Genomic DNA, 8764 nt, shown 5'->3' with positions numbered 1-8764 from the left:
TGAACAAAAATGCTAAAGGGTGTCAAAGTGCATCCATGCACCCTTGCAGTGCATCCATGCACCCTTGCAGTGCATCCATGCATCCCTGCAGTGCATCCATGCATCTGCACTAATGCATCGATGCATCATGCAATGCATCCATGCACTCAAACACCAAATGCAATTAGTGCATCGATGCATCCTGATGTGCATCGATGCATCCTTGCTATGCATCGATGCATCCTTGCTATGCATCGATGCATCCTACTATGCATCCATGCATCAAGGCTGCAACGGCTAGTAACAGCTAGTTTATTTGAATTTAATGAAGGGGTATCGATGCACCTTGATAATGCATCGATGCACCATGTTATGGGCAGCCTTTTTGAGTAGAAAAATCATCCCCAAACGACTCCAAAACATCCCCAACGGCTATATACAACATCAAACACATTCCAAGCTATAAATACAAGCTAAGGACACTTGAAGAAGGAAGAGAACAACTATCCAAGCAATCAAACAGAAGAGAAGAGTTTTTCATTCTTATTTCATCTTTCTCTTGTAAATATTTTGTTCTTGTGAGCTCAATCTTGTAAACACCTACCTTTGAGAGGTTTATTTGTTTACTTCTTTTATCCTTTTGTAAAGGGGAAAGGTTCTAGCTAATCTCGTATAAAAGCTAGGGAAAGGTTCTAGTTTAGCCCGGAAAAACTAGGGAGTTTGTAAGGTTACTCTTTGTCCTCAAAAGAAAGAACAAATTAGTGAATTTGTTGGAAAATCCTTGGTGAGGAGCTAAGGTAGTGGATGCAGACATTGTTTGAGAAAGGCGAACCCTCTAAATCGATGTGCAATTCTCTATCTTTCAATCTCCTTACTCCCTAAATACAAAAATCGATCCCGACCCTCTTTGCAAGCAATTCTGATTGTATATTCGAGCATCCGAAAATCCCAACACTATGCGAATAAGATACACTTTAAATAGTGAAACGAAGAATAATTATAAAGTTAAAGCCCAAGGTATATGTATGAGAATTAGGGGTATAATTGGCATGTCAAGAGTCGATGGTTTTACGCGGTCCTTCGGGACATATATACGTGGTCCTTCGGGGCATTTCTACGTGGTACTTCGGTGCATATTCTACGAGGCACATCGGTGCAATTTATATGAGCAGTTGTGACTGCATTAGTGCACAACCTTAATGTACTCACATACCTTGAGTTCTCAGCGATATACTTTGGGAAAATAAAACAAACTAATATAAGTTGAACAATGAGTAACAGTATAAAATGTAAATAAAGAGTCTAATGGTTTCTATATGAAAGGTTTTCAAAGAAATGTATAAGCAGATGTCAAACGAACATATATTAATCAATGTTTAATAATATATGTTATAAGTTATGAATAGTATATATAGTTATTTGAAATGGAAAATGGTTATAAGTTGAGCAGTGATTAAAAGTCTCTTTTATTTTATATGAAACATAAATTGATTTTCATATCAAGTATTTTCCTCTGAATTGTTTTAAAATTTTATGTTGCTCATAATGCCTCACTAAGTCAATAACTTAGCGTGTGAGTGTTTTCACACGTAGGTTCAAAGATGTGCGAAGAGTAAGACATATAAGTAGGAGGCAGGACATCATACCTTTGAATATTATTAGATCAGAGAAATTTAAATTGTATGTGATTGTGTATGAAAATGTTGTTGGCATGTACTGTAAATGTAAAGTTTAGATGCTCTTATATGTATTTTAACTATGATTTGTAAAGTTTTGTTTTCATTATCAAGTTAAATCGCATTTTAAAAGAGTCAAAGTATTTTAAAAGTTAATGTGATACCTTAGAGTTGTATTTAGGGATGGATATGGTACCCGAACCAAAAATTTCAGGGTCGGGTCAGGTTTTTTAATGTGATGTTCGAGTCGGGTTCGGGTTTAGGGTGAAAAATACCTGATCCGACCCGAAAAATTTATAATTTTACCTTATATATTTAGGAATAATTATAATAATACCTCTCTCTATATATATTTTTTCAATTAAGTCACTGTTTTATTGAATGAAAATAACATTTTTTATTATTTCGGGTCGGGTCAGGTCGGATTTTTAAGTTATATATCGGGTCGGGTTTGAGTCGGGTGGAATCTTATTTTGGTCGGATCGGGTCAGATCTCGGGTGGAGGATTTCTTGTTCTCGGGTCGGATCGGGTCGGCTGAACCAAACACCCTACCCATGCCCATCCCTAGTCGTATTCGGGTCGGGTGTTACAAGAAGCTTAATGTGAGAATCTGAAATGGGGTGTAGGCAATCGAAATGCGAGAAGCAAGCAGACAAATTCAAAACACCATTATTTACCATATGATAGAATAGGAGGATGAGTTGCGACGAATACGTATTTTTGGGTATTTACATTGAAATTGTAGTAATTATAAGCGAAATACAATATAAATGTTGCTATGTATAGGAGAAACTTAATAAATCCGCTAAAATTGAACAATTGAAAATGCAGAAATCATAGATGCATACATGAAAGATGAATGGGTGGAAAGAGGTCAGAGAAAGAATAGAGATTCTTGAAGAAGTCGATTGGAAGAGTCTGAGTAGAATCGTCTTCCAGCGATTTGCAGGATCCATTTCCGCCTTCTTGTGCTCTTGTATTCTCATCCAATCATGGAAGCCATTCAACGCCCCTCTCTTCGGACCGTCTTATTTAGGCCGCAGCTGAAAGGAACTTCATCAACCCGGGAGAGAACCAATCTCTGGTAAGCAGTCACCAGGGCTGCAAGGTCAGGCAACAGAGGTTCCCAAAGAAAGGCCGCCTGGGAGATTTAGCTTAAAGAAGGAGAAAGATCTTAGTTAACCCAAAGGAGGGGGAGAGGATACGCAGTAACTCGACTAAAATGAGAGGGAAGTTTTCCCAGAGAACTCACCAATCCATCACCGGCGGTTCATGCGTACAGCCTTTGCAGAATCAATTAGAAGTTTGAGAACTTTTAAAACAAAACAGTGAAGAACCAAAATCCCACATCTTGTGGGAAAGCATAGAGGGAATGGTATTTAATATAGAAGGCATTAACGTAGGAGTGTTACGGCTGACCTATGCTGGGTTGTTGGTGTGGGTGCTTGGCCTTAGGTACCCGGTTCTCCCTTTGGTCTGGCACTGCGCTTGGGACAGGTCCAGAGGTGGTGTTGGGTTTTTAGGGATTTATGTTTCATGAAATGTACACAAATTATGGATTTTTATAGAAAATTGAGGGATCGAACTAGAAACAGAAAGTCCTAGAAATTATTTATACAATCAACCTAAATAGCATCATTGATATAGTATCTGAAAATGATCCTACGAATCTTCTTTGAAGTATTGGCAGAACTTGACCTAGATAATATTCAGGAGGGGATTTCCTCGGGACACGCATAGTGTATGGAGGTTTTTCCAATAATCGCATGAATTTATCTGGAACCCTTTTGACAATAGTAACATCTTTTGCAAGGTAAGAAATGAACCATTTGACGTCAAAAATGTCAACAAAGTCACTGCATATTGGGATAAAAAAACACTTAACAAGGTAACTGAAGAGAGGGAACATATCAATTTTGCAGAGATTCTAATAAGCAACTGAACTTACCTATCATCCTTCCAATATGAATTATGATCCAAGTCAAGTATCACTAGGGTTACATTCAGGATCCGACAAACAACTACAACATATGATATCAGTGTGCCAGAAGCAAATTATTATTTCTAAAGAAATAGCACACACCATGGTCGGTGGAAAAAATAAGTTTGTTAGGATGCCCGAATCATCGAAACTCAATTAGTACAATTCAACTAAAGCAAAGCTTATTGATTCGTATAGAAAATGCAGTAACTCAGAGACAAGTAACATTTTGCATTCGTGAAATTACAATATCTTCCATTAGAATATTTCCCCAAAAATATAACATAATGTATGTTTTGACTTACTCCTGTTCTTTGTTGATTCAGTCCACCACTTGCTCCAATAAGAAAATAGCCATTTCATGTTCGCTCAAGTACAACATCTGGCATAAATGAAGAATCAATGAACTGAAGAGATTGGTTTGGTGAAACTAAAATGACAAAAGAGGAGAATGTGTTCTTTTCTAAAAGGTAAAGTGATGGTACCGTACATCAAGTATTTAGAACCGTTGAAATTTACATTAGAACCAAAGTACAAGCAAACCAAAGTAAGTTGCAAAGCAAGATTTTTCATGTTTCAATGCACTTTATTTCTTGAAATATCAAACAATGACTGCAATCAAACACCAAGGTTTAATGGGTTCGGCTTTCACTGACAAATTCCGAAGGAGAAACGAATTGGGCATCCATAAAAAACTGACATAAAATTCAAAGGAAAAAACGAATTTCCTTTCCAGCATGAAAAGAACTCGAGCGCAAGTACAAGCAAGGCAAAAAAAAAAGTTTATCACCAGAATCTGAAACTAACCTTTGGCTCAAAACTTCCCTTTTCGCTCCAATCTCTGAAATTACCTTTCCCGCTTCTCTGTTAGTAGTGGTGTTATGGTCCCCGCTCCAATCTCTTTCCATATCGCTCTTCCTTCCTTATCGAACTTCCTTCCTTATCGAACTTCCTTCCTGATCGCTCTTCCTACCTTATCGCTCTTCCTATCTATATCTGCTTCCATATCTCAGCTCTGAAGAGGAAAATTGTGTTAATATTTTGTATGTGGTAGAGCAAACTCCCACATCCACATCTGGGGGAAAAAGAGAAATGAAATGGTATATTTTTAGAAGAACTTAAAGCATAACCGGGGCCGTAGGACTATACGTACTTGTGGGTGTGGGTGTGGGTGTGGGTGTGGGTGATGGGCCTTGGTGTCCGGGTTCTCCTTTTGGTATAGTTTTGGGCTTGGGGCAGACCTAGGGTGGTGGGTGGGCTTTTTGGGGTCTGGGTATTCGTTTATTTAAATAATAAACGAACACAAATGAACGAATATAAACAAACATAATAAACAAACGTAAATGAACATAAATGAACGTAAACAAACATAAATGAATATAAACCACAACAACAATAATCACATAAAATTCATTAGTATAAGTTGTAACTTCATAGTTAATTTGTATTTAATTGTTTTGACTTTTTTATTTGTATTTAAAATTAATTGAATTTAAATATTAATGGGTATCAAATTAAAATTTATTGGTCCTTACTATTTTAAATGAGTCTAGAGAGATTGAATTAAACATAAATGAACGAACATAAACGAACGAAAGTAAACAAACATATACGAACGAAAGTAAACAAACATATAGGAACGAACATAAATAAACGAACATATTATCGAACATTCACGAACGTAAATGAACGAACGAGTCCTCTGTTCGTGTTCGTTCATTTAATTAAACGAACAAAAAATCTTATTCATGTTCGTTCGTTTAATAAATAAACGAACTTCCCGTCAAATAGTTCACGAACGATTCACTGAATGTTCTGTTCATTTACATTCCTAAGCATGAATCAGGAACAAATTAAGCTTGGATGACTGATATTACTTGGATCCTTCGCTGCCGATACACTTGCCAAGCATTCTATGATCACTCTTTAACACCCTCCCACTGATATTCAACATCTCCTTGATCGGGATCCTAGGAGTCCCTTGCATTCAAACCCTACTGCTCTAGGCTTCTACTCTTTATCATTCCAAAAAACGTTTGTAATTAAAAAGCAAAGATCCGCTAGTTGTAGGAGGGTGATTTGTGTGCTAAGTTGTTTCATTCGTCGGTTTCAATTGCTAAGAAAAATAACACAATTTACATACTGTTGCGACCGTCTTTCGGGTGGGACCGGAATTGATTTTCGACTTAAATAAGTTGGTTAGAGTCGCCACCGATCATTAAAAAAAATATTTGGGCGGATAGGACACCCTCTTACTTGATTTGCGTTTTACTAGAAATGTGTCGGATTCGGGAGTCGGTTACAGTCAATGAAGGATTAGCATCATTGTACTGCCCTTTCGGTACCAATTAATTTGTCGGTTGTCTTAATCGCGAAAAATTAAAATTAAAATGTAAAAATTCGATTCAAATTACTTACCTTTGATTGGTTGAAGTTCTTCTAAAAAAGTCAAAAATGTCATATAAAAAGTAATAAATAAATATTAAATAAAAAAAACATAAAAAAATACTAAAATGATAAATCAAATGAAAAAAATAAAATAAAAAATATAAATACAAATACAAATCAAAGGAAAAAAATAAAAAATAATAATTAAATAAATCAAAGGAAAAAAAACAAAAAAATAAAAAAAATCAAAGGGAAAATGAAATAAGATAAAAAATAAATAAACTAAATATAAAAAAGGGAAAATAAAAAAATAATTAAAAAAATACTAAATAAATCAAAAAATGTTAAATTTTTAAAGTAATAAAGTAAAAACAATATGAAGGAAAGATAGTTTTTAAAAAATATAACAAAAAAAGTTAGAGGGTCAAATTGAAACAAATTAAAATGAATGGATTAAATTGGAACTAAAAATGAGCTGCAAGAAAAAAACAAAGAGTTAGAGAGGTTAAATTGCAAGAAATGTAAATTATAAATAGAGATCGAATTGAATAAATTGAAAATTCATAGGTGACCAAAATGAATTAAACTTCAAAACTATATGGACGACGGAAAGAATTAGACTAGTGGTTAATTATAACCTAGTCCCTCGGCTATAAATAGCAAAAAACCGGAAAAAAATAAATCATTTTACCCCATTTCTAAAAAAACAAGTCCTTCTCTCCCAAAAGCTCTCAAGCTCTCCCCTAGCCGGTCATCCTCTCCGATGATACCCCTCCGACGACCGCCTTCCGTAAATCGCTCCGGCCTCCGCCCATGGTGGTTGGATACCTACAAACCACACCCTTCGAAAGCCCTCAACCCCAAGAATACAACACCAAAGCCCAAATCTTGAGAACCCCCTTCAATCGGCGTAGATCTAAAAAACCCCTTCGATTTTTTACCTTTTTCGGTGACCTCTTGACTTCCGGTGGATTTTCCCTTCCAAACCGAAACCCACATCGCGTTTAGTCCTTTGTTTGGTTATTTTTGTGGTATTTCGTTGTATTGCTTCGGTTGTGTTTGTAGTTGTGGTTTTCTGATGTTGTTTTCGGTTGCTTTGTGTTTGATGGGTTCGATTGTTGATGTACGTGTTCACCACTGTTGCTTCTATTTGGTCTTGATGATCTCTTTTTGGTTTCAATCTGGGGGTATTTATACCCTCTTGGCCGGTAAACGTTGTCGAACATCACAGGACGGGTCAGTCTCGTTTGGTGTTCGTGGCACGCTTTTCGGTCTATGGGATACCCATTCTCTGGGGTTGTTTTGACTTGATTTTTGTGAGATTTCTGGCTTCGGGTACCGGGGATCTCGATCGGTGGACGATTTTGTAGGCGCTTGAGAATCACGCGCCGTCCGTGTGGTGTTCTGCATTCCAGAATGTTCTGGGGCATTCCTGGCCGTTGGATTGGGTCAGATCCAACGGTTCGAATCTGACTGTGTATTTGAGGGTTAGACAAACCCTAGTTCTCTTACAAATCTGGTCGTTGATTCCCATCTCGATCTAATGGTCGTAGGCTATGCGGCGCTAGGACCTAATGACAAAACCCTAATATGCTCTTGGGCCGAATTGGGTATGCTGGGTCACGCTACCTGGTTGGGCCTGTTTCTGGACTTTGGACTTGGACCTGGACCAAAATAAAAAATAAATAAATAAATCATAAATAATAATAATAATAATAATAATATAAACTATATAATATATATATTTCAAAAAATATTTTTTAAACTATATATTATATATTTTTAAAAAATGTTTTCAAAACTATATATTATATATGTTTTGAAAAAATGTTTTTAAAACTATATATTATATATGTTTTCAAAACTATATATTATATAAGTTTTCAAAAAATATTTTTAAAACTATATATTATATATGTTTTCAAAAATGTTTTCAAAACCGAATACATTTGATTCATTATTCAACGAAGTACAGTCGGGTAAAAGATGACAACATTACAAAATGGCTATAACAAGAATGATTATAAGGGTGTGTTTGGTTGGGGGAATGTGAGATTCCCATAGGAATGAAATCCACATTCCCCCGTTTGGTTAGCCGGGAATGTCATTCCTGGTAATCTTACATTACCAATAGTGGATTTTTTGGGGTATATTACCGAGAATGTCATTACCTCCCTTTCCTTAGGTATTGTTGGATTACCAGCGTTTTGGACTAAAATGCCCTTACAAAAAAAAATTTCTTTCAAAAATATCCTTATTCTGACATTGAATAATAAAAATTCTACGAAGGTTAAATTACAAATTTATCCTTAAACTATTTTAGATTTACAAAAAAAAAGTCTATAATTAAAATTTTATATAAAGTTCAGGGGTTAAAATAAAATTTTACCCTTTCATTAAACCTTTTTATATTTTCAATTTTGTAAAAAAATTATATAAATTTTATGAATTTAATTTTTTTAAAGAAAATATATAAATATTTTCCAACTTGTTAAAAAAAACAAATATATAATGAGGACAATTTGGTCAAATATACATTTCAATAATCTTTTATTCCTTTAATCAAACACGGTAATCTTACATTCCTGCTAAACCAACTAAACACAAAATGCAACATTCCCAGTAATCCTATTCCCTGGTAATCTTTTATTCTCATTGGTAATCTTACATTCCGTGAACCAATCGCACCCTAAGAGATAAATACTCTTTTGGCTAGTTGTCTTACAATAGAAAAGTACA

The 8764-nt window shown here is 35.3% G+C and overlaps 1 long non-coding RNA gene across 1 annotated transcript; it reads right to left on the bottom strand.

Annotated features, from left to right (window-relative positions):
* Positions 1 to 2446: 2446 nt before the first annotated feature.
* On the bottom strand, positions 2447 to 4711 carry LOC120146056. The gene is made up of 4 exons (XR_005518180.1): positions 4445 to 4711; positions 3605 to 4019; positions 2909 to 3512; positions 2447 to 2810 (listed from the first exon to the last, which is right to left on the bottom strand). It is a non-coding gene; the product is annotated as an uncharacterized LOC120146056 (long non-coding RNA).
* Positions 4712 to 8764: the final 4053 nt, after the last annotated feature.

Source organism: Hibiscus syriacus, unplaced genomic scaffold, assembly GCF_006381635.1.
Source record: "Hibiscus syriacus cultivar Baekdansim isolate YM2019G1 unplaced genomic scaffold, ASM638163v2 tig00002511_pilon, whole genome shotgun sequence".
NCBI lineage: Eukaryota > Viridiplantae > Streptophyta > Magnoliopsida > Malvales > Malvaceae > Hibiscus > Hibiscus syriacus.
This window is presented reverse-complemented; position numbering and strand designations above follow the sequence as displayed.